Below are 27,638 nucleotides of genomic sequence, written 5' to 3' on the forward strand. Positions count from 1 at the left end.
GTGGGAGCCATTATTTTCTTACGTTTGTTGATGATTATTCACTATATACTCATGTTTATTTCCTTAGTTCCAAAGACTAAGTCAGTGACATTTTTGAGGAATATTGTAATATGGTCGAAAGGCGGATGGGACTGAAGATTAAGATCATCAGGTCTGATAACAGGAGAGAATACATTAACCATAAATTGAAGACACTTCTGGCAAAAATGGGAATCAGGCATCAAACTACCATAAGGTACAGCCCATCTCAAAATGGGGTTGCTGGAGGACTAATAGGGCCATAGTCGAAAAAGCAAGGAGCATGATAACTGATGCTGGATTATCAAAAGAGTTTTGGGCAGAGTCGGTATCAATGGCCATATACCTGAGAAATAGATCACCATCAAAAGAATTAAGGAATAAAACCCCCATGAGTTATGGGTAGGAAGGAAACATGACCTAAGCAATATAAGGGTTTTTGGGTGTGATGCAGTGGCGTACATTCCAAAACAGCTAAGAGGAAAATGGAACCCAAAAGCTGGAAAGTATATTTTTGTTGGTTGTTATGAGAATTCAAAGGGCTACGATTAATGGATCTATTGAATAAAACGATTGTTACAAGCAGAGATGTAGCAGTCTTTGAAAATAGAAAGGACTCTGAAGAGTGCAAGACTACTAAGTTAACTGCACCTAGTTCCAAGAGTGAAACCTTACGTGGAGAAAGAGAAAGTGAAGAATAGGAAGAGGACAGTCCAAGGCAAATGGAGACCATTTATGACGACAATGAGTTTGAGGACGAGCAAGATGGAGTGAACAATCTAAGGCGTTCTTCTCGTGTACCAAAACCGAAAGAATATCTGGATTTTGAAATATATGCAGAAAGAGTAGAAGAAGTAATGAGCAGTCCAAACTCTCAAGAAAGGAAAGAAGCGATGGAGAGAGAATTGGAATCTTTATCTCAGAACGAAACTTTTGAATAGGTAATTATACCAGCAGATAAGAAGCCGTTACAGGCAAGATGGGTATTCACTTTGAAGAACTCCAAAAACTCATCACCAAGATATAAAGCACGACTTGTAATAAAAGGATATTCGCAAAAATAGGGGGTAGATTAAAAAGAAACTTTTTCACCCGTAGTCAAGTATACCTCGTTGAGATATCTTTTAGCCTTAGCAGCAAAACGAAATTTAACATGGATGTAAAAACAGCATATTTAAATGGGAAATTGGATTAGGAGATATATGTGATTCCACATTCCACCAAGAGAAGCTATGAAAACCAGATCGGAAAGGGAAAAGATTTGGCGTTTGCTGAAAAGTATTTATGGACTTAAACAGTGTGAACACTGTTGGAATCGATGACTACATAAAACTCTAATAAATATGGATATGCAGAAATCTAAGGCAGATCAGTATATACTATAAAAGTGGAAGAGAAAGTGTAATAATAATGGCAATATGGGTGGACGACTTCTTTATCCTGGCTAAAAACGAAAGTCAAATGAGAATTTTTAAGAAAAATCTGCAAACCAAGTTTAAGGTGCGTGATTTGGGAGAAGTTAAACGTTATTTAGCTATGCAGATTACTAAGGATGAAGAGAGACAAGAATTGAGAATAAATCAGTCATCATGTACAGAAAAAATCTTAAAGAAATTTGGCATGAGTGATTGTAAACCCATAACTACTCCAATGGAAGTAGGAGTGAAGGTAAATATAAATGAGACAGATTGGAATGTGATAAGAATGTTCCATATTTGGAAGCAGTAGGGAGTTCGTTATATTTGTCTCATATATCACGACCCGACATTGTTTTTGCCACTAATGCAGTGAGCAGATATTGCAGAGACCCAAAAGCACTGGAAAGCTGTGAAAAGGATATTCCGATACATAAGACGAACTTCAAACAACGAATTAAGATACCATAGATAAGGTAATACAAAACTACAAGGCTACAGCTATGTAGACTGGGAGAGTGAATTGGGAGATAGGCACTCCACTACTGGTTGCTGCTTTAAATTAATGGGAAGCCTCATTTCATGGTCCTGTCAAAATCAAAAAACTGTTGCACTGAGTTCCATAGAGGCCAAGTATATGGCGCTGTCTTACACCACATAGGGGGCATTGTGGCTAAGAACATTAATATGTGAAATAGAACCCAATTTAATAGTGGAATACATAACGATCTTCTGTGACAATAAAGGAGCCATTAACCTAGCTAAAAATGATGTCACTAGTGCTAGAACAAAACATATTGATATAAGGCACCATTTTATTCAGGACCACATAGAACGACAGAACATCGCTGTGGAGTACCTGCGCACAGCAGACATGTTGGCTGACCTGACAAAACTCTTGGACAAAGAGAAATTTGAAAAGATTGTAGGACTATTTGGTTTATCTTGTGAAGGTAAGCCATAAAATACGAGTATATGTTCACAGGGGGGTGTTGGAATTGTATGAACAATATATTTCGTGTGAAACGGCGGCAAAGTGCATCATGTGGAATATAATAAACCTCTCTGGTGCTATTGTACGCTCTCAGTTTTATGTATGTAATTAAATGTTCCTTGGTTGTTGTGTTCAATGTACTTTACCTGGAAGTGCAAATATAGTTACTGGCACTAAATGTTTTTTACTCACTATTACTTATTCACCTGTGTCGACTCTAATAAAAACTTCTAGTTTTTTATTCAGTCTTTTGGTTTCTTCAACCTTAAGTCTTAAATCACTGGGTTCACAGATGGGCACTGTATTTAGTACTTGGGCCAATTCCTCTTCTTTTGGGATACAGATTCCAAGACACCAACTGCCTCTTTCGCCCATCTCTGTTTTCATAGCGTAGAGCTCGCAGACTGCGCCTCGCGGTCCGTCTTGATTGTGCACACGCCATTCGCACGCACCCGGCTGTCTGTTGGATGATGTCACAGCGTGAGGTGCACTGTGGGAATCTTGTCAGCCGGCACGCCTCGAATGTCCTACCTTATAGTGCCTAGTTTCTTTGTATGTGTTTTTCAAAATGGCGAGGTGTGATGTTATTTGTACGGGAGTTACGTAATATGTAGCTTTTAACTGAAGAGCTTATAGTGACGTTGTGAATAATAAACGGATCACACAACACTTCATAAAGAAGACAGAGCATAAATGAACATTATCGCAGTATAGCTGCATTTAGTGCTAGCATTTCAGAAGCAGTGTTTCCTTTTATCTGTCCCGACACAGCCATGGAAGACGGTTTTGTGTTTGCAACACGTTGCAATCATCGACAACCCATTAGTGGCCGCAAACAACGTTGCAAACATTATTGCAAAACATATTTCAAATTCAGTGTACGCCCGGCTTTACGCAAGCGGTGATGGGGGGCATGGACATGTAAGTGTGTGGAAACCAGGCTTCAAAAACATTTCGCTCACCAGTTTTGCGGCAATTTCCTGACTATACGCGACGATTTGTCTGCATAGATGTAAACTGCGATCATAAATTAGAGTAGATGTCCTCCAACATGCGAAAATTTCCGTTGTAAACACCCCTATGATTTTCCTTCTCAGAATTTGTGCGCAGTTAAGTCCTAGTGTGTGAACTTCTCTTGAAATAAACGAAGAAATTTACCCGTGGCTTACCAGTTCGATTCGTCGATATTATCGATCTCTGTATATGGTCGCGTTGTTACTGGTTGTTCTGGATATTTTCAATTTTCGATAATACTAACTACTAAGTCTTAAGTCATCACCAGCTGTTAAGTGCTGGACATTGCAGAAAGCACAGAAGCACGTGCGAGCGTAACATGGAATTAAAAATAACTACGACAGATGAATGTGTTACCGAGTTGTTAATTTGTCGACTTGTTGGTTTTGTGGAGGCTTCATAGGGAGTTAACAAGCAGTTGAAACAAGTGTACAGTATCTGTCGAATTAAAAAAAAAAGAAGTGTCGCTAAATTGCGGCGAAACAGGCATCGTTCAATAGTAATTATTGTAATGGACACTTAATGAGCTGATCAAGTCGACGATCTGCCCTTTAACATCAGCATGGACTTCGGAACATAAGTCACACTTTGACGACATTGTTTATCACAATCTCAATACGAAATTATCAATTAAATGTTTATAATCACAGCGTGACTAATTCGTTTTCGTCTGCATTAGATTAGCTCTCTTGGCAACACGAGTTGTTAATGAGATACAGCAGAAGCAATTTAAGAACTTGTTTGTCATAGGGAGAATTGGAAAGTCACGCTCCTGCCAAACAGTATTTAGTTACGTGGAAGTGCGAAGGTAGTGCGTGCGGCGAATAGATTTTGAATGTTTATCTGCTTCCTTTCGCTGTACATCATCCAAAGGTTAGACGTTTCATATAGTAATGTATTATTTACATGTCAGCTCTTAACAAGAACGCCGATATCACTAGTCCATGGGACAACAATTTCGAAAGCAGTGTAGGAGTTAGGTCACTCTTGTTATGCAACTTGATTACCTGAGCAGTGTTTTCATCCCAAATGTAACAACGAATTCTTAATGGCGTGTTTGCCAGAAATATATTAACTGATTGACACATACGAGCCTGAAACTGCTGTTAAAAGCTTTTGGGTATGGAAGCAGCCTCTGAATTGTTTTCAGACAGCCACACATTACGTCGCAACAATTTACATTGTTTAGTGAAATACCTGCAATCTTAAAAAAAAAAAAATAATTTAAAAGTTTTCACGTTCATTTATTTGCTGTGTTGTTAACCGATCGTATAGCGGTATCTTTAAACATCCGTAACATTTCGAACGCATTTTCGCGGAAGGCAAGCAGCAGATTGTTACAGGTTCACATGTTCCAGAATGAATCCGTTTTGCATAATTGTTTCCACTCCATTTCATAAATGATCTACAAATACCAAGAACTGTTTCAGATCTTTATCACCATTTCATCTCAAGATGTTCAAGCATTTGCCAAGACTGGTTCTTTAACAAAACCAGTTATGATGAATTCCCCCAATATGTATATAACTGAGCTTTCAGTGTTATAACAAACCCTTAAACACAAAGAAATAAAAGTAGCACTTAGGAACAAACAACGTCCCTTCAGCACTTCAGTTCATTAATTCGAACTTACTCGTCACAATAACTTAGTAACCCACCCCATTAAGAATTTCACATGCTGTTTACATTCTGTGGACACTCATCCTCTTTCTCTCTCTGTTAAAACTTTGCCGTTTCCTTTGCTGAAGAGAGAACATATACCAGTGGGGGTTAATTTATGATAGACATACACACCAATCAATTATTGCTCAAGTATTTAAATTTTTTGAATCTGTTGGCGTTAAAAACTACTGAGGTGACATACCAAGTGTGCAAAAGGCTTTCTGTGAGTGCAGTATGTTCATTGCTGGATTGTATAGCCACTCGTTGCTGAAGAGAAGAACCGATTTCTTGTTGACACATATATCAAGAAGTAGAAATTAAGTGTGGACTGTCTTAAGGAATTAAATAGGCTGCTGTTAGAAAGCTCTTCATACTATTTTATGTTAAAAGTATAGTGTTTTCCCAAGAGATTAAACATGAGAGTTTTGGTTGTAAGACTGCTTTAATAGACATGGTTTCTCCCATCTACAAGGAGTGTGCAATTTGTTGCATTATTCAAGTGTGCATGATGGACTGACAGAAAGCCAGAGGCATGCCTTTGCAAACACTACAGAGGCTGTCTCATTACACTATAGTGGACGGTTGAGAATTGACCCTTGAAGTATACATGGATAGCACAAATGGTAGTACACTATCCATGAAATACATACATTTTCAACTTAACAGATACTCTGTAAAAAGAAGAAAAATTTTCATGCCATGACAGACTGTGCTTGCTGTCCATTTAAGGCAACTTCTGTATTTTTATCAACATTGTGGTTTCCAGCCACCATCTACAGTATTTTCTTAGCATTCTTCTTTAGTCCTGCTGCAATCCCCTTCTACTCTTGTTGTGTGTGTGTGTGTGTGTGTGTGTGTGTGTGTGTGTGTGTGGGCCTGCGTGCGTGCGTGCACACGCACACATATGTAAGCATGTGCTTGTGTGCATGGATGTGCATGCACTTTCCTCTTCGTTCATCATCCTTTGTAAAAGCTATTGTTATCTTTGTAGTATTCCTCACATGGTTTCCCTTTGCCTTGCATTTTCTGTGTTATACTTGAAGCATGCAAACTGAACTGCTGCACTGTGAATGTAGTCATTCATATTGTTGTATAACTAGCAGAATTATGCAGAAGGTTACCCAACTATTATATGAAGATGGAAGAAAGGAAGTTTCAGGTTTTAACTTTCTGCATGGAATGGACAAGAATGTGGAGAAAATTAGGTATAATCATGCATGGTCTAGTTGGAGAACCACCTAGCATTTGCCTATATTGTTTATGAAATCATTACAAAATTAAGTTATGGCAGCTGGACACCCTGCTCATCCCAAATTCTCCTGGACAATGCTCAAATCCTAATTTTTAAGTTGCGTTTTGTTATTGATTTAGGAAAGCAATAGTTTGGAATGCAGAAAATGCCAGCATAGCTGCATGTACTTTCACATTACAATGATTAGTGATTTATACATCACATAACATACACTTATTAATCATATGATCAGGATACAGGAAAAATACCAAAAATTAGTGGCTCTGAGCACTATGGGACTCAACATCTTAGGTCATACAAAAATTAGTCCTGAAGCCCTATGTAAGATAATAGCTATGGGGCGGTATTCTATTTTTTAAATTTTTTTTATGAGTATGTACAACTATAGTTACATAATAAAGCTAATAATGATCAGTGACATTGAGCCTAAATTATCAATTCATCATTCATAAACTCCTGCACTGAGTATGACAGTTTCTTTTTCACCAGATTTGATACATGTTCAGAATATTCTTGCCTTTTATTCTATTGAAAGTTTTCATTCTCATGTATTGGAGAGTCTTGTTATATAATTTTCATCCTTGGGCAGGAAGCATAAATTCATCTTTATTTATTGTACCATATGAATAAGCAAAACGATCTTTCATTAATAATTCTGGTTTGTTACATTAAAAGATTGTTGTTTTGTAGTTGTTGTGGGGGAGGGGTGGCAAGGGACTGTTAAAACTACCAGGTGTGCGAGTAAATGAGCAACAGAATTCTCTTAGAAATGCAACACATGTATTTCTGATGACATGTTCTCTGGAACTTAAATATATGTGATATATTAGCAGCATGTCCCAAAAATGCAATGCCAAACCAGCACTGATTCAAAATAAGTCTATTTTTCAATTTTCTTTGTGACAATGTTAGTGGCACTGGGTAATTGCTTTGCAAATACAAAGCTAACATATTTAGTTGATATGTACTCCCTTTAAGGAGATGGGACCTGGATAAACTGATAGAACCAGAGGTTGTATAGAGTTTCAGGGAGAGCATAAGGGAACAATTGACAGCAATGGGGGAAAGAAGTACAGTAGAAGAAGAATGGGTAGCTCTGAGGGATGAAGTAGTGAAGGCAGCAGAGGATCAAGTAGGTAAAAAGATGAGGGCTAGTAGAACTCCTTGGGTAACAGAAGAAATATTGAATTTAATTGATGAAAGGAGAAAATATAAAAATGCAGTAAATGAAGCAGGCAAAGAGGAATACAAACGTCTCAAAAATGAGATCGACAGGAAGTGCAAAATGGCTAAGCAGGGATGGCTAGAGGACAAATGTAAGGATATAGAGGCTTATCTCACTAGGGGTAAGATAGAAACTGCCTACAGGAAAATTAAAGAGACCTTTGGAGAAAAGAGAACCACTTGTATGAATATCAAGAGCTCAGATGGAAACCCAGTTCTAACCAAAGAAGGGAAAGCAGAAAGGTGGAAGGAGTATATAAAGGGTCTATACAAGGGCGATGTACTTGAGGACAATATTATGGAAATGGAAGAGGATGTAGATGAAGATGAAATGGGAGATACTATACTGTGTGAAGAGTTTGACAGAGCACTGAAAGACCTAAGTCGAAACAAGGCCCCGGGAGTAGACAACATTCCATTAGAACTACTGACGGCCTTGGGAGAGCCAGTCCTACAAAACTCTACCATCTGGTGAGCAAGATGTATGAGACAGGCGAAATACCCTAGACTTGAAGAAGAATATAATAATTCCAACCCCAAAGAAAGCAGGTGTTGACAGATGTGAAAATTACCGAACTATCAGTTTAATAAGTCACAGCTGCAAAATACTAACATGAATTCTTTACAGACGAATGGAAAAAGTGGTAGAAGCCTCGGGGAAGATCAGTTTGGATTCCGTAGAAATATTGGAACACGTGAGGCAATACTGACCCTACGACTTATCTTAGAAGAAAGATTAAGGCAAGGCAAACCTACGTTTCTAGCATTTGTAGACTTAGAGAAAGCTTTTGACATTGTTGACTGGAATACTCTCTTTCAAATTCTGAAGGTGGCAAGGGTAAAATACAGGGAGCGAAACGCTATTTACAATTTGTACAGAAACCAGATGGCAGTTATAAGAGTCGAGGGGCATGAAAGGGAAGCAGTGATTGGGAAGGGAGTGAGACAGGGTTGTAGCCTCTCCCCAATGTTATTCAATCTGTATATTGAGCAAGCAGTAAAGGAAACAAAAGAAAAATTCGGAGTAGGTATTAAAATCCATGGAGAAGAAATAAAAACTTTGAGATTCGCCGACGACATTGTAATTCTGTCAGAGACAGCAAAGGACTTAGAAGAGCAGTTGAACGGAATGGACAGTGTCTTGAAAGGAGGATATAAGATGAACATCAACAAAAGCAAAACCAGGATAATGGAATGTAGTTGAATTAAGTCGGGTGATGCTGAGGGCATTAGATTAGGAAATGAGACGCTTAAAGTGTAAAGGAGTTTTGCTATTTGGGGAGCAAAATAACTGATGATGGTCGAAGTAGAGAAGATATAAAATGTAGACTGGCAATGGCAAGGAAAGCGTTTCTGAAGAAGAGAAATTTGTTAACATCGAGTATAGATTTAAGTGTCAGGAAGTTGTTTCTGAAAGTATTTGTATGGAGTGTAGCCATGTATGGAAGTGAAACATGGATGATAAATAGTTTGGACAGGAAGAGAATAGAAGCTTTCGAAATGTGGTGCTACAGAAGAATGCTGAAGATTAGATGGGTAGATCACATAACTAATGAGGAGGTATTGAATAGAATTGTGGAGAAGAGGAGTTTGTGGCACAATTTGACGAGGAGAAGGGACTGGTTGGTAGGACATGTTCTGAGGCATCAAGGGATCACAAAATTAGCATTGGAGGGCAGCGTGGAGGGTAAAATCCATAGAGGTAGACCAAGAGATGAATACACTAAGCAGATTCAGAAGGATGTAGGTTGCAGTAGGTACTGGGAGATGAAGAAACTTGCACAGGATAGGGTAGCATGGAGAGCTGCATCAAACCAGTCTTAGGACTGAAGACCACAACAACAACAACAACAACAACATGTACTCCCTTTGCATATTCTGGTATAAATTTGTATCCAGATTTAGACCCAGTAATGTGACTAGTTCCACTTCTGCCATACCCTTTTTATGACTTATTTTAATTTCGTGATTTCAATAATTAATGGTTGCACCCTGACCTGTAAGTACCATATGCATTTTTGAGGTGTTCAGAGACAATCTGTTTAACTGCTACCATGTTACAGAAAATATTAATGATGCAGTCAGATTATTTCTGATTCACAATTGTCATTAAAACAAATGCTTCATCTGCAAACGGAACTGATGGAGAGTTGACATTAATAAAGAACCAGATGAGAGTAGGATGGAATAGAGCCTTGAGGTACATTATGGTCACTTTTCTTAATTTTGAAGGATAATTTGGTGCTTTTAGGAGGTAATTACTCTTTGTCTTGTGTTATGTAGGTAAGGAACTGTAGCACACTGCCCCCTAAACTTGTGTATTAGCAAGTTATGATTTCCTGAGTTGAAAGCCTTTTTGAGGCCACAGAAGATACCTTCCACTTTACTAGTGAGTTGCTGATCTTGTGAAAGAAGTCATAAAAAGACATCTACAGTACTGTTTCTGCTCTGGAAATCAGTTTGGTTTGTTCAAACTAATCTTGTTTTCCAATAAAATATTGTATCTGACTTGCAATTACTTTCTCAAACACTTGTGATCAGACAGGAGGAAAAGTGATTGAGTAATAAATTACCCTGTCTTCCACAGACCCTTTCTTGAAGAATGACTTTATTCCTAGACACTTCACGAAATCAGGAAAACAAACTTGTTCAAAAGACTGATTTATTAAAACAGGTAGTGAATTGTTTTTATTTATTTACATTCTATGGCCTTCATTGGACCACTCTAGCCAAATTTATACAAAGAATTTTTCAGTTTCATGTCGACCCAGTATTTCTTCATACTTTCAGATCTCATCCTTCTTTCTTCATTGGAAATCACCCTTCCTATTGTCTGTTTGTTGATTCTCATTTTCCAGTCTGATTTGTTTGTCTGTGAGTTTCCTGATTTTGTCAGTTTTATTTTTTTGGTCTTCCAATGTAATCTGTGGCTCATCCATACCTTCCTTGATTTCTGTAATCCATTTAATGTTGCACTTACTATTCCACAATTTTTCTATAAGTCTCCTGATGATCCTGTTCTCTGGTGTTCTGATTAGATGTCCAAAAAGGGAAATGTTTTTCTTCCTGATTGTACTCATTACCGGTTCTATTTCCTTGTAGACTGTTTCATTTGTAGCTACTCTCCAGTGACCATCTTTCTGGTACAATTTGTTGATGCACATTCTGATGATTCTTCTCTCTATTTTGAGTATTTTGTCTATTTGTGCCGTGTTAGTTGTTTTGAAGATGGTTTCACTTGCGTATATTATTTCTGGTTGAGTGACTGTTTTGTAGTGTTTTAATTTTGTTGCTATTGACAGGCTCTTTTTGTTGTAGGTGTTCTTGGTGATATATTGTGCTCTAATCAATTTGTTTATTCTGTTATGCCATGTTGGCTTTTCATTGAGGTTATATGTTATGATTTCTCCCAGATATTTAAATTTATCTACAATTTTCATTTCTTGGTTTTCTATGGCAATTTTGTTTATGATTGGTGGGTCAGTTAACATGATGACTGTTTTTGCAAAGGATATTCCAAGACCAATTTTCTGTGCTATTTCCTGTAGTGAGATAAATTGTTTGGTTTCCTGAATACTGTTGGACAAGAGAGCAAGGTTATCAGCAAATCCTAGACAATTTAAACTTATGTTGTCTTTGGTTCTTCCAATTTGGATGTTCTTCGGGCTAATCTTGTACCATTCTCTCATTATGTATTCTAAAGCACAGTTGAACAGCAGGGGTGCCAAGCAATCTCCTTGTCTTAAAACTGTTTTTATGATGAATGGCTCAGAGTTCCCCCCTGAACTTGACTTTTGACAGTGTTGGTTAAGGTGAGTTCTATCAATTTGATTAATTTTGTAGGGAGCCCAAAATTCCTTAAGATTTTTAACATTGAAGGTCTATGGATACAGTCATATGCTTTATTAAAGAACGCGAGTGGGTTGTTTATTGTGTATTACAATAATTTACTGAACTTTGTATATTGTAAAAATAAGAATGTAAAAAATTGATGGTGTTCAGTTTCGTACATGCTCACTTACTGAAGAAATCTCAAACTCAGAGTTACCAAAAGCACTAAAGTAGTTTATTTTTTTATTTATTTAATCGTATGGCTAGGGCCGCCCATCGGGCAGGCCGGTCACCAGGTGCCGGTCTTTCAATTTGATGCTACTTCAGTGACCTGCAATCAATGAGGATGATAGGATGGCGATGAGGACAGCACAACACCCAGTCCCTGGGCGGAGAAATTTCCCCCTCCCAGCCGGGAACCAAACCCGGGCCCGGAGAATTGACAATCCATCACGCTGACCATTCAGCTACTGGGAGCAGACAACTAAAGTAATGAGGAAGTATTAAAGACTCAGTGACCTTGTCAACAGTGGCTGGTATGGATTACCAAATGTGAAATTGCTGAACTGGGACTGGCTAATGCTCCTGTATTACTGTGAGCTCCGTACATACTTCTGTGCCCACCACTGTATTCTTACTGATCAGTTTCTGTTTCAGTGAATTGGGACCTTGGCTTAAATTAATGGAAAAGATTGAAAAAACAACTATATTAAGGCAGAACAATTCCTCAAGCTCAGATTTAGCTGCATGCTGGCAGACGAAGGAGTGTTGAGGCAAAACATGTTAGCTGGCCTGTTGTAGATGTAGATGTTCCTGAGTCAGCAGTGTCCTATTAAGTCTATTCAGGCACATGATGCACTGTTTGTGTGGACTCTGTTTTTGTCTCATTACCTTCTTGTAGGTACTCCATGGAGACTGAAGTTCAGCTGTACAACAATCCCATGAGCTTGGCAGAGGTTACTAAAGTTCAGCCCGACTTATTTTTCGGAGAAGCAAATGGCAAGAATTACGGTACTGATATTAAGAGAACAGACAAATTGTCAAATGTATTTATCGTTGTTAAATGAGATGATTGAACTTTTAAGGAGTGGAAACCTGCTATACCCAGAAGATTTTTCAAGTACCAGGTGTAATTTAGAAATCTGTGCCAAAGTTATGAAATGCAACTGTTTAATAGGAAAAATTCAGAAACCTCTGAAATGAAAAATTGTGTGGCTTATATCTGTCATTTGCTGGTCAATACCCTGGATTTTAGGTGGGATTTTCTTTGTACAAAGTTGTCAAAGAAATGGCTGTCAATCAATTACAGGAGAAGAGTATGACTAAGCTTAAAAATGTTAAGAAAATTAGGAGTTGATGAAAACAGGTGTCTTCATTTTGACATATAATAAGCTACTTCTCCCAGACTATATTGAGACTGGCTTATGTCTCAAAGTAATATGATTTATTATGAAGAAATACCACAGGTTTAGCTGTATTGCATTGACAGAGGCAGGTAAGTAACAGTAGCACAAATATCTGTATTTGCAAGTGCAGCTACAAAGGTACACTTGCTTCCAAACTACTATCTCCTTCAACCAGCCTGAAAAGTTGTCCACTGGAACAGCTATCCTCTTTCCCATGTTCTGCAGAGATCCTTCTGCAAACCATGCTGGTTTAGTTCTTTTGAGAGAATATATGTCAAAATCAACTTTGTTTTAAACAGATAACATTGCTTTTTGAGGACATTGTTCTTGCCACTCGAAATGTTGGACCATGGCTTTGCTGGGTCGATGAACTGTTTCTGTGTTGATTAGCAGAACGACGTCATAGAGGAGAAGTGCTCATCAGCCTGATGACCAAGCTTGCACTATGTAACAGCAGGACGTGTTTAGTACCAAGAACATTCATTCTGGATGCTGACAATATAGGTGTAATCCAGCACCTCTGAAAGCTGAAGTTGTTAAATCTTACAGCTCTGGCTGTGTTTCTGAATGAGCTGACTAGGCAGAATAACTGGAAGAAATGTAGTAATCATTGCCCAACGGTGATTTCCAGGCGCTCCAACCCGCTATGAATTCTAGAGTGGGATTTCCACCGTAGGAAACACTAGCCAGTTGGCTTTTACTTCTTTGATGTCAGCAGCTACAGGCATATGCCTCAGGTGAAGTTTGCATGTAGTCAATATTGTGCCTTTGCACCGTTGTGTCATCTGCTGGGTGATTACCTCCTGTTGATGGCCACATACCTGGTTAGCCTGGATTCAGTTAGCATTGCCCAATCTGGCACACTGCCACTATGGGAGCGGTCAGCTGCATGAGCTGCTCTCTCTCATGTATCGCCAACAATGCGCCATCTTACGTCAGCTCTCTGCAACTGTGCTGTTTCTAACATATGATGACCCAAGCATGCATCTCGTTCCTGGCAGGCTACTTCTAAGCTGGCACACTTCAGCGACTGTGGCCAACAAGTATCACCGATGGCAGCTATCTCCTCTCCAGCTACAATTCTGTATGTGTAACTGTCATGAATAAATGTCTGTCTTAACCATGTATGTTTTACTGACAGTTTACTGTTCAACTCCAGCTCACCACCACAACTGCACCCAGGTCCTGATAGGAGAAATAGCACTCCATCATAACACTGTAGCAACTAATCCACCTACCATGGTAGAGGTCATATCCATCCTCTACGGAACTACCCATCCTCATACTCTGATCTGCCTTGAAGTTCATGCCGTGTGGTCCAACACACTGCACTAATCTCTGATGAGCCTTCCTAATAGTGTATATTCTGCTGCAAGGCCAAATTTTATTTACTGATACAACCACAGAGGCTTTTGGCAAAGCAATTATAGCCATATCCTATTTCATGAGGCCCTAAGTTCAGTGTAGACTGCAGGAGAGCTTCTTTGGAGTTTGGAAAGTGGAAATACACACATCAAAAAAAGTTTTGCATCACCCCAGTTCCCAGCACTCCTGAACATAGACGTTGACTGTGGATATTATATCACAGACACAGTTCCCTTGACTGTTCAGATATGTCACTAAACCTGCCCAAAGATGTAAACAACCATGCATGAGCAGTGCCTATTAGACGGAGGGAGTCCGACAGCCAATCAGTTCCAGTAATTCCACCAGGAAGGAGCTACATGGTTCGTGTTGTCTGTAGTTCAACCATGCCTAGATGGTCAATACCATGGTTCAATCATGTCCGCATTGTTACTTTGTGCCAGGAAGGGCTCTCAACAAGGAAAGTGTCCAGGCATCTCGGAGTGAACCAAAGCGATGTTGTTCAGACATGGAGGTACAGGAACTGTCGATGACATGCCTCGCTCAGGCTGCCCAAGGGCTACTACTGCAGTGAATGACCGCTACCTATGGAGTGTGGCTCAGAGGAACCCTGACAGCAACGTGACCATGTTGATCAATGATTTCCGTGCAGCCACAGGATGTCATGTTACGACTCAAACTGTGTGCAATAGGCTGCATGATGCGCAACTTCACTGCCGACATTCATGGCGAGGTCCAGCTTTGCAACCATGACACCATGCAGTGCAATGGAGATGGGCCCAACAACGTGCCGAATGGACAGCTCAGGATTGGCCTCACGTTATCTTCACCAATGAGCATTGCATAAGCCTTCAGCCAATCGTTGGAGACATGTTTTGAGGCAACCCCGTCAGGCTGAACGCCTTAGACACACTGTCCAGCAAGTGCAGCAAGGTGGAGGTTCCCTGCTGTTTTGGGGTGGCATTATGTGGGGCTGACGTACACTGCTGGTGGTCATGGAAGGTGCCATAATGGCTGTACGATATGTGAATGCCATCCTTCGACCAATAGTGCAACCATATTGGCAGCATATTGGTGAGGCATTCGTCTTCATGGATGCCATTTTGCGCCCCCATCGTGCACATCTTGTGAAGGACTTCCTTCAGGATGTGTTCTCCAGACATGAACCCTATCAAACACGCCTGGGATAGTTTGAAAAGGCCTGTTTATGGACGATGTGACCCACCAACCACTCTGAGGGATCTGTGCTGAATTGCTGTTGAGGAGTGGGACAATCTGGACGAACAATGGCTTGATGAACTTGTGGATAGTGTGCCACGACGAATACAGGCATTCATCAGCGCACGAGGACATACTACTGGGTATTAGAGGTACCAGCGTGTACAGCAATCTGGACCACCACCTCTGGCGGTCTCACTGTATGGTGGTACAACATGTAATGTGTGATTTTCATGAGCAATAAAAATGGAAGAAATAATATTTATGTTGATTTCTATTCCAGTTTTCTACACAGGTTCCGGAACTCTTGGAACTGAAGTGATGCAAAACTTTTTTTGATGTGTGTAGGGAAGCTTTAAGGCAGCTCGTGAGAGATGTCTGGACAGCTTAGTTGGTAAGAAGAATCCCTGCAGAAGGCAAGGGCTCACATGTGAGTCCCATTCTGGCACACAGTTTTAGTCTGAGAGAAAGTTTCATAACAGTGACCAGTCTGCTGTGAAATGAAAGTTTTCATGTGGAGAAATCAGCTGGTTTGCAACCAGTTATAAAGTTTCCACTGTGTTGCTATAGGTCAGGTAGAGATTAAAACAAAAATGGGTCTAAAAACATCAGACAAAACTTATTCATCAGGTACTCTATGTGACAGCCATTGTACAGAAACAATGAAGTATCTAGTATGCTTAAAAGAATAATCTGGTTCCTCAAGTGGCACAAGATTATCAGAGGACCCAAACTCAACAGGAGAGTAAGTGGACAGGATAAAAAAAATCACCTGTAAAATAGATCTCACATTGCAGTGGGAAATGAGCAGGTTCAGCATACATCTCAAAAAACTGAAACTCAAGGAAGACCTACAAGTATGTTTGCTTCTCTAGAATAAGTGCATTTTTAATTATGTAACACACTTGAGCTAAGAGGCAGCTATCACTACTGAAAGGATGGCCTCACAGAGAATATGTCTAAATGTGGAATGGCTTCCTGTATAAAATAAATAAATAAATAAATAAAACGTTTAATGCTCCTTACATGTCATAGGCATCCAAACAGTGGCTGCTAATGCTTGTAATTTTTTTGGATCAAAGTATGCCCCAGTTAGTTTACATCACAAGAGGCTACAGATTATGAATTAATCAATGAACTTGTAACACATCTGTGCCTACTATTGCTCTTTCTCGCATCCTTTAATGTATTTGATATGCCAGCTGACCCAACATCAGATTTTCTCTTTAAGCTATGTATGTGCAATAAGTGACACAACATGCAATTCGGTGTTGCTACAGAACCTTCCTCTGCCACAGTTTTGTTTTCCCACCATTGTAGGTTCCTCTTAGTGGGAAGTTTTTAATGATTTTCATTCTATTAACCACTCTCCAGTCAGAATTTGTCTATTCAGTCAGAGTAGTTCATGAGAGAAAGCTACAGAGATGGATAGCTATCAGAGCAAACTGCACGCTGAACAGCAAATTGCTTTTTTGTGAATAGGATCTTTGTGTCTGATGTTCCTGATTTCTGTATCCTGTGGCTTCTGAAAATGATTTCAGAAAAGTGCTGAGGTGCTTCCTTCAGTTGAGCTACGATCAGTTTCTCCCTCTTATTTCTACAATTGGACTCTCTTTCATTTTTAATGACCTCAACATTCCTGGCATATTAAACCCTTTACATGTTTATGAGGCAGCATCATGAACTTAGTAGATCTCATCACAAGTATTAAACGCCAGGCTGATGAATTGTCACTGTCCCAGCGCTGCAGATCACAACAGGAGGCGCCTTGTTTCCTAGGACTGAATTTGTGTGACAGTTTAAAAGGGTATTACCTAGGCATAGTTTTATCATAACTTAGTACTCCAGCATCAACTAAATACTTTACCAGACTTTGCTAGTATGGTGCCTATATGGCTAACTCTCAGTCAGTATCTAAAATAGTTGATAACAACAGACAGTGAAACATTGGTTAAAACTTATTCGCCATGTTTTCCTTGCTCAACTTGATATGTCACATATGCCAGCTTGCAACATACTATCTGTTGCCACCATGTAACAGGGCTATTCATTCATGGCTGGAGTAATGGTTACTCTCCTTGTTTTGCTGCCTCTACTGGCACGTACGAGGTCTGTCTAAAAAGTATCCGACCTTTGATTTTCCCACATAAAATAGAGACAATAGCGCAGCGCCACTGCTCACAGTAAAGGAAGAGACCTTTATGCGCATGCATGAATTTTGTCCATGCCTTCCAGCGCATCAGTCATTGCCTGTCGGTCACTGAGTGAGGTGCTACACAACATGTTCATCGGATTACCGTTTCTCTCAAGATGACTGAATGTGTTGAGCAAAGATACTGCATCAAATTTTGTCAAAAGCTTGGTGATTCTCAAAGCGAAACAATTTGTAAGATTCAGCAGGTGTTTGGAGAAGATGTGATGGGTGAACATAAATTAAGGAGTGGTTCAACCGATTCAAAAATGGCCGCACATCAGCGGAGAGTGACCAGCATTCTGGCAGGCCCCAAACTGCTCAGAGTGCAGCTGTTGTTGAGAGTGTGTAAAATTTGGTGATGGCAGATCATCTTTTGACTGTGTGGGAGGTTGCCCAAGATGTTGGAGTAAGTAAAGATTCTGCACATGCAATTTTGCATGATTATTTGAACATACACCGAGTGACTGCGAAATTCGTGCTCAAGTTGTTGTCGCCAGAATAAAAAGACTTCCCTTTTGATGTTGCACAGGACTTTCTGGACACCGCCAACACTGATCCTGGGATTCTGAACACTGTGATTACTGGAGATGACGGCGAAAAACTGGCAACTGCATCACGACAACACTCCCACACATTCATCCCAATTGATCCAAAATTTCTTGGCCAAACGTGGAGTTACAGCCATTTGCCATCATCCCTACTCTCCAAACAAGGCTCCTTGCGACTTCTGCTTGTTTCCAAAATTGAGGACGCCACTGAAAGGATCCCATTTTGAGAGTAGAGAAGAGATAATGTGGAACATGATGACGGAGCTGAACACCATTCCAAAAGAAGACTTACAGAGGTGTTTCCGGCAGTGTGTGCAAGCACAAGGGGCCTACTTTGAAGGGGATTAGGGCCAAAGGTCAGATACTTTTTAGACAGGCCTTGTATTATTAAACCAAATATTGCATTAGATGAGTGTAATTTGGTACTGTTCTGTCAAATGCAACATAAAACTGCATTGTCAAAAAAAATTTGTACAAGAAGGAAACTGATGTTTTCTGTTAGCACTGGGCATCTCGTGAAACAAATTATGAGCAGTATTTGTTTAAGCTGACTCCATCTACCCATTACAGTTACCTGGCAAAACAAAGGACAAAATGCACCTAGTGACTCGTATGAGAAAATAGAGAGTCAGAGAGAGAGATGGGAAAATTTTAATGACTGGGTAGAAGTCATGAGTGGCATCTAACAAGGTTCAGTGTTGTGTCCCCTCCTATTCATTGTTTAAGTGAACCAATATCCACTTAACATACATCAAGCAGATTCAGTACTCTCTGAAGATGACACAAACGTATTTAATTTTGGAATTACAAAACAGAAGAAACTGTTACACACATTTCTCATGGAATTGTCTGTACTGCAATTTTTTTAAAAAGTATATTCAGTGGAGTAAAAACAACCATAAATGTAGTACATGATGAATGAGGATCACCAAATAGAATAGAATGTTCCAATTTTTGGAACTATGTATTAGCAGGTATTTGAGCAAGGGGAAACAGATTAAGCTGCTCAAACTGTCAAATTCACTTTTGATCCACGCATAACAGCTTGTATCTGAAACAAAAGAATCACCTTAACGTGTCTTGGATATTTAGACTCAATAACATCTTTTTTTTCTTTTTCTTTTTTTCTTCAATGTGGCTATGTGTGTGAATGTATCCACTTTTTTAGAACTAGAGCCAGAGCTCAAAGGCTAGTGAACACTGTTCTCTGATACATTTGTCTTGCACCACATTCTCAGAAAATGGTCTGTATTTTTTAAAAAGTATATTCAGTGGAGTAAAGACAACAATAAATGTAGTACATGATGAATGAGGATCACCAAATAGAAGAGAATGTTCAAATTTTTGGAACTATATATTGGCAGGTATTTGAGCAAGGGGAAACAGATTAAGCTGCTCAAACTGTCAAATTCATCTTTTGATCCATGCATAACAGCTTGTATCTGAAGCAAAAGAATCACCTTAACGTGTCTTGGATATTTAGACTCATTAACATCTTACATGTTTTTTTTTTGTGTCAATGTGGCTATGTGTGTGAATGTATCCACTTTTATAGAACTAGAGCAAGAGCTCAAAGGCTAGTGAACACTGTTCTCTGATACATTTGTCTTGCACCACACATCATTCTACTATAGATGAGTGATTGCTTTTGTCTTATTTTATGTATTGTTCCATAACACAATATACCTCTTCAAGGATTTAATTAGGCTATCCTAATTCCATCCAAACAACACACACACACACACACACACACACACACACACACACACACACACACACATTCACCAATGAAATCCATACTTCCACACTAATATTGTAAATGTGAAAGTAACTCTGTTACACTTCATGACTAAACTGCTGAATTGGTTTTGATGAAATTTTCTTTGGCGATAGTTTGAACACTGAGGAAGAAAATAGGTTGCTTTAGAAAATGTGTAGTGTGAGATATTTATTGATTTGAAGATGTACAGCGAAACATGGAACAATAATTACTCATTGAGAAAGTTTTGACTTACGATTTTTGAACTTTATCATGACTGCTTTTCGTGTTTGATATGTTCTACATAATATGATTCAGCATAATGAATACAAAGCTTATACATTCTTGAATGTGTTTTATCCACATTTCCATCCTAAAATCAGTCACATGCCCATCATATTTTAGCCACGAAGTTTCAGGTACCTCTTATACAGGGTACGGCAGTGTTCATAGCATAATTTGACTTGCATAGTACAATGACGTACTGCAGGAATGCATGCCACCTCATGCCGCATTCGTGTACTAATGAGCTGCCATTTCAAATGTGATAGTGATATGGAGTGGTAGAGTGCACAGCATCGTGCCTTTGCTGTTGAAAGTTATTTAAAGAATAACGACTCAGTTATTGCTACCCAGCACCTGTTTTGGCAACATTTCAACTTAGAGACATCATGGGAAAGTTCCAGATGGACAGACCATTGTGAGGTGTGTACGTGCACTGCTCGTCGTCATGTGCAAACTGTGCATCCGATCGCTTATTTAGGAGAATATTGCATGATCTCCATTTACACCTATATAAGCTGCAGATTGTTCAGGAAATTAGGCCTCGTGATTGGGTTTATGCGAAACGTTCTGCTTAACCATGTGTGATCTCCATAGCCAAAATTCACAAATGTTGCACACCATCCTGATCGCAGATGAAGCTCATTTCGAGTTACGTGGTTCAGTGAATAAACAGAATATGTGTTATTGGAGTGATGTAAACCCACATGAACTGCACATCAAGCCCTTGCACAGTTCTCATGTCACAGTGTGGTGGGATTATTGGCTCTTACTTCTTTGAGGATGACAGCAGCGTGGCTGTAACTAACTCTTACTTCTTTGAGGATGACAGCAGCGTGGCTGTAACTATCACCAGTGAATGCTACCTAAAGATGCTACAAGAGTTTGTTCTTCCCCAGTTAGGTATGGTCGGTGTGAATGTGGAACAATTATGGTTTCAACAAGACAGAGTGACCTTGCATACAGCCAGAATGTGACAGACATTTCCCGGTAGAGTAACTTCCCATTTTGGTGACATTTCCTGGTCACCTCGCTCATCTGACCTTCCATGTGCAGACTTTTTCCTTTGGGGCTACCTGAAGCCAGAAGAGTTCCGAACACGTTGTGCCAGTATTCCTGAGTTGAAGGATCACATCAGAACTACCAGTGGCAATGTCCCAGGGAATACTTTATGCTGAGTTATGGAAAGCTTCCAACGCCACGTCGATGAAAGTGCTGTGCAGAGGGAGCATCATTTGATAGGAGTCATATTCAAAAAGTAATGCATACAATGAACTGTGACTTACACGTTAGTAAATGGCATACCTTTAACTATTAATTGACGTAAGAAGTAATAAATAAATTACAGTTACTGCCTGATGGTGTGTTTTTAATATCCTACTATGAACGGTGCCACACCCTTTAGTTTCTGAGATGATTGAGGACTCACAACAACGGCATCGTTTGAATGCTGTATGACAAACGGAGAGATGTTGTGCCATTAGATGTAGAATGTGGGGGACTTCCAGTGAGGCTGCATTTGATTATGATATGTGAACGCAGCCATGGGTAACAGGCATACATGTGTGGGCAGCTTTCTTTATTGCATGAACAAATATTATAAAATTTGCACTGCACCAAACTACAAATTATTTATTTTTTGTTGTTGTCAGTTTAAAGCTACTTAATAATTTTAGAAATTCCAATTTTATTTTAGTCACACCACTCTTCATAACAACGCTACTGATGTGATTCTTGAGTTTCTCCCGGCGTATTTGATAATCAAAATATCCACGGGTGTACTGCCAGTCTACAGTGTCCAATGGGCACAATATTTCGGCGATCATACATGTCGCCATCATCAGGTGAACTGACGGACTGAGCTCCTGTGAATGTGCCGGCACAGAGATCCGTACACTATGGCTGCTCTGAGCAGCCATAGCATACGGATCTCCATGCCGGCACGTTCACAGGAGCTCAGTCCGTCAGTTCACCTGATGATGGCGACATGTATGATCACCAAAATATTGTGCCCGTTGGACACTGTAGACCGGCAGTACACCCGTGGATATTTTGATTAATGCTACTGATGTTGATCAAGAGGTCTTGGTGTTGTGGTTACAGTTTCTGCCCATCAATTATGGAGTCCCGGGTTTGATTTCTGGCTAGGTTGGATTTTCTCCTCTTGGGAATGGATATGTGCATGGTGTCCTCATCATCATTTTATCATGATGGACATGCAAGGCAGCAAGGCACCAAGCAGCTGAACATCCCAGACCTGCCTGCCAATAAAGCCATAGGCACATTTCATTTCATTTTACTGGTGTGGGAGCACAATTGCATGTAACAGCTAGAGTACAATTCTTACACAATCCTCAGTGTGTTTATCTATATTTCCATGCTAATATTGTTAAATGTGAAAGTAATTCTGCCAGTTACATTTTCACAACTAAACTGCTGAGCCAGTTTTGATGAAATTTGCTATGGAGGTAGCTTGAACTTTGTGAAAGAAATCAGGCTACTTTAGGATGTGAAAAGAAAGAAGTTGACCCCCTAAGAGGACGAAGTAAGAAATAAGAAATGGAACATCTTTTTTTTCTTGAGTGAACATGAACCATGTCAAAACATTGTTAAATCTGTTGTATAATGTACACATGTTGTATAATGTATAGATGCCCAAGTCCCTCTGCATGCTCTGCTCGGCAATGATGCTGCATGCGCCATGTCATCATGCATCGAGGGGGGCTGAAGGGGTGCCCATCAAGAGCTATGCTTACCCGAACAGGCAGATATGTGAAGGCAGCTGACATTATTACACTTACAATAGCTTGCTTACTTACTCACCATCACTCTTTATAACAAAACTACTGACACGTGAGTATAGCTATGGGTAATAGCTAGCTCAAATACTATTCTAAAAGAATAATGATGTACATGTCTATAAGACATAGTTGATTAGTGTTAAAGTTATTAATGACATAAAAAAAGGTGATTGATATGCTTCAAAAAATCTTTGCTCATTTGCCCAATATCGTGAAAGGCCTGACAAATAGTAAAGCAAATTTTAAATCCAAGCAGAAATTTTTCCTTGTGGGGTGCTCAAATTCTTTGAGCTAGTGGTATCACAAAAGGAATGTAATAATTATGTAAAACATTGCAACCCTATGCTTAGATGTGACCAAATCTACTGCCAAAATTAAACAGTATTTTTGTGAATTATATGAATGTAGAAGCTTCCAATAAAAATTAAAAGATTTGAACACTAATATAATAAACTTATCTGCAGTACACATTTTGTATCAGGGAATCACCACCTTTTTTGCTATCTGGAAAACTAGAGAGTAAAAGATTTTTTATATGATTTAAACTGTGTGCAAGGTGACTGAGAAGGAATGTCATAATTTGTGAGGTGATTCTACTTGTGAAAATAAACTGCAAAAATCCTATGAACATGTGTCCGATTTTCAATCATTATGGAACTGGAGGGCGTTGAAGACTGCGTTCAATTTTCAATCATTATGGAACTGGAGAGTGTTGAAGACTACACAATCCATGCATGAGTATGAAGACAAGTGTGACTGTGAATATTACTGAAATGCTGTGGAGGCACTGTGGTGGACAGAATAGTGGTGGGACAGGCAACTGATCCATCATGCAAGAGGTGTTCAAGAAGTCCTCTACCCATCTCAATGCGCTTGTCAGCTTGTTGGACTTACTCAGTTAAACAACACTCAGGCACGACATGCACACAGCCTCACGACTGCTCACTGATCCAACCTGTGACTGCACACTGGGTATGATTGCGTCTGTTGCCTTGGTGTGACGTCACAGTTCCGCCATCTGTTGGAGAAACCCCACACTTCTTCTAGGAAGGATCAGTCAGCTGTTCCAACAGTATTCTGTCCACCACAATGCCTGCACAGCATTTTGGTAAGTAATATTCACACTTTTCTTCATACTCATTCTTGGATGGGTGTAGTCTTCAAACTGCTCCAGTTCTGTAATGATAAAAAATCAGGCACATGTTCATAGGAATTTTTCGGTTTATTTTCGCATGTAGAATGGCCTCACAAATTATGTGACGTTCCTCTGTTTATTCATTAGTCTGTGATAGATTTATGTTCAATTCAATGCACATAGTCCGCAGTGCTGGAACTCTGAAAAAGTTCTCAATTGGAAGACTCCATTGAATCTGCAAAGAAGATTCTCCAAAAGTCAACTCTTTTTAGAAATTCTGTCATACTATTCCCATCTTACAATCTTTGCAAGATCAAACAAGTAGCGGAAGGTCCAAATTTGGACTGTAGGTAGTACGTATGAGGATTATACAATCACGTATGCCAGTTTATTCCCATATGGATTATGTCTGATCTTATTAATTGATCTTCTCATTTAAATTTGTTGTTCATGATAGTGAAGCAATGAACGCATGTACATTGTTCAAATAACTTACGCAAATACAGTCGGATGACATCGTCGACAGCTGCCAAAATTTTGACAGAAGCAGATCCTACAATTTTCAAGGCATAACTGCAGCAAGTAGTTCCCTTGCATAGTGCTTACTAGCAGCAGTTATGCACTGGAAATGGCAGGATACGCTCCTGTCCAAATATCAGCGGCTGTTGATGACATCACCCAGCTATATTCCCGAAAGTTATTTGAACAAGTTATGTACAGTTCTTCCACTGCCATTATTTTTGTCCTGAAACTGGGTTTAGTATTCACAGTTAGTGGTTACCTTTTCTTCCCGGAAGAGCAATTAGAAATGACAGAAGAGGTTGATATGAGAAAGCTTCTCGGTGTTATACTAGAATACTAGCTGGGCACATTTCAGCGATAATGCTCACACTTCATATTGATAACAAACTATTTACTCCATTTATAGTGAAGGCACCAGTTCAAATAGCCAACTTAAGAAGTTGTTTATATTTTTTAAGGATAATACTGCAAGATTGTTGCACTGAACCCTTAACATTGAAAATCAGTGTGTATGACTTACTTTTGAAATGAAACTCAAGAGAAACGGATGAAACAGGTATTCAGAAGAAAAATATCAACTTAGCAGCTACAGTTAAAACTAAAACAGAAAGACTTGAAGCAGTGGAAAGTGGATCTATTATGTCATTGAGGCTTTGTCCATGCTAGAGATATGAAATCTTTAGGTTATGCCAAAAAATATATTCTAAATTTCCAAAATAGTCTTCCTAGGCATCAACTGCAGTATACATCTTAGGTCCTGTGCTACCCATAATTATATACCTTACCACTGTGGAAGCTACCTGTGTGAGCTGCCTTATAGTATAACATGGTCAGTGTACTCTATTGTTACCACATGCAGACATACTCTGATTCCATTTCTGACAGAGAGAAGGTTATTAAAGGAAAGGCAAACTATTGAAGTATATCGGAAATGTAAGTTCTGTTCAAGGTTTTGTATTGCATGGGCACTGTCAAGTCATAATGAATTACTATATACAAATTGCTGTAACTGGCAATATTCTATTACCCTGTTGCTGATAATTCTGCAGATCATAACAGCAGGGCTCTGGATATTTGATTATTTACTATCTGGGTATCTATTTCAGCAGCACTTGCTGTGAGCTCATGAAGTGGGAACTGATTTCCATTGTGTGCTTCAGCCCAGTCACTCATCCGGTGGCAATATACTATACATTACTTATGTCTGTTTCTTCATCTTCCTCCACTTTTATCCTCAAAGCTTAACTGTAATTTACTTTTCTTTTTACTCATGTTTGTGGTGAGGAGGGTGCAAATCACTATCTGTACATCCAGAGGTATGTTTTCTGTGGCCTTTCTAAATTGTTTCAGACAAGTACTGAGATGATTGTTTGAAAAGGCTATTGCCAATTTCTTCGCCAGCTAAGATAGGGCCCCAGTTCAAATGACTTTAATTGTGATGAGATGAAAATGCTAATCTTCCTTCTTTTCATTTCATTTACATTTGGACCTTTAAAATCTGTAGTTCTTGAAGGATTAATTAGATTTTACTTAATGATATGTCCTAATCTTTTCCTCTGACTTGTGTATCTCCTAATTTACAGCTTCAAATGACTTTGTCTTCTCTTTTGCTTCTGAAAATTTTGCCTCCACCCCCTCATCTTTCTCATCTTGCACACTTCCCTGCTACTAGCAATGTTTGCTTAGAGCACAAGATTGTCCATCTTTTCCAATCTTCTGACTACTTCTCTGTCGATGTTCTGGTACAGTCTTGTTTGCTCTTCAAATGCTACCTTCTATTCCTTTTATCTTCTTGTCCCTTCATCTTCCCCTTGGTCTCTTGCCCTCCATTTTCACCTTGTGCATCTTCCTTGGCATCCACTTCTCATCCATTTTCTTCATATCCCCATATCATTTTTAATGTTTTTTCTTAGTCTTTCTTGTAAGGGTTTCCCATGTGTTGTCTCCATAGTATTTACATTTCTCATCTTTTCAAATTTTGTTACGCCCATGGAACTTCTCAAAGAACTTGATTTCAAGGGCACCTTACTTTCTTAACTTTCCTTCATGACCCAGGTTTCAGCAACATACAACAGAAACGGTCTTTAGCATGATTGATACATCATCTTATTACTTTTCTGGGGGACTTCTTTGGTTCATATAATTCCTATCACATGTCTCAGAAAGCTATCAGCTAGCCTTTCTTTTTCTCTTTTTCCCATTTTCATGTACTGTACACCTGAAGTGCTTGAAACTTTTCACTGTTTTCAACTGCTCCCTGAAAAGTGTCATGCTTACTACAGGACTGTCCTCTTTTCTAGTGACCACTAGCTTGCACTTCCTTGCTTTAAATTTTGGGCCACCAGTATTAAAAGTAATGGAGGTAGTGTTTGAGACTGTTTCTGTACTTCAACCACTGTGTTTGCTCTACACTCACTCTGACACAAGTTACACTTCCCTGATACAATTTTTTTTCATTAGTACAGTATTATTCTCTATACTCTTTCCTTCTTAGTGCCTCACATTTTTTGGGTACAGTGGTGTACGCTTTTCCTAAATCCAGGAAGACCATCAGTAGATCTCTACCATACTCATAATGGTGTTCCTGCATATGTCTCACAGCAAATAAGAGAGCTGTAGTTTATCTTCCTTTCCTGAAGTCAAACTTTAATCTCTCAGCTGCTGTTCCACTGTTCTCCATATTTACCTTTCCAGAATCTCTCAGAAAAATTTTACACAGTGCCTTTAAGGATAATTTCCCTACAGTTTTTGAAATCCTCTTCAGTTTTCATACATCTCTCATAATTCATCACGACCACCTTGTCCCCCCCCCCCCCTCTTCTGCTGCTCTGATCATTTCCACACTTAGTTAATCCAGTTTCGGTACCTTTCCTCATTTTGTTTTGTTCAGTGCCTCCTGCACTTAAATCCAGTTTTGAGTGTCTCATATTTCCAGTTCCCACATTATCTCTATATCTTTGTTTTCCTCCACTGTTCCACTTGGGTTCAGAAAACCATA

At 39.3% G+C, this 27,638-nt stretch overlaps 1 protein-coding gene across 2 annotated transcripts in view; it reads left to right on the plus strand.

Moving 5' to 3' along the window:
* Positions 1-2,994: 2,994 nt before the first annotated feature.
* Positions 2,995-27,638, plus strand: part of LOC126170985 (adipocyte plasma membrane-associated protein Hemomucin-like) — a 106,641-nt gene continuing 81,997 nt past the window's right edge. The window contains exon 1 of one of the 2 annotated variants that reach the window (XM_049920765.1): positions 2,995-3,348. The gene's annotated coding sequence lies outside the window, so the exon portion shown is untranslated. Of the gene's footprint in view, positions 3,349-3,898; positions 4,315-27,638 lie in introns of those variants that run through there. The other variant, XM_049920764.1, reaches the window with a different exon arrangement.

Source organism: Schistocerca cancellata, chromosome 1, assembly GCF_023864275.1.
Source record: "Schistocerca cancellata isolate TAMUIC-IGC-003103 chromosome 1, iqSchCanc2.1, whole genome shotgun sequence".
Taxonomy (NCBI): Eukaryota; Metazoa; Arthropoda; class Insecta; order Orthoptera; family Acrididae; genus Schistocerca; species Schistocerca cancellata.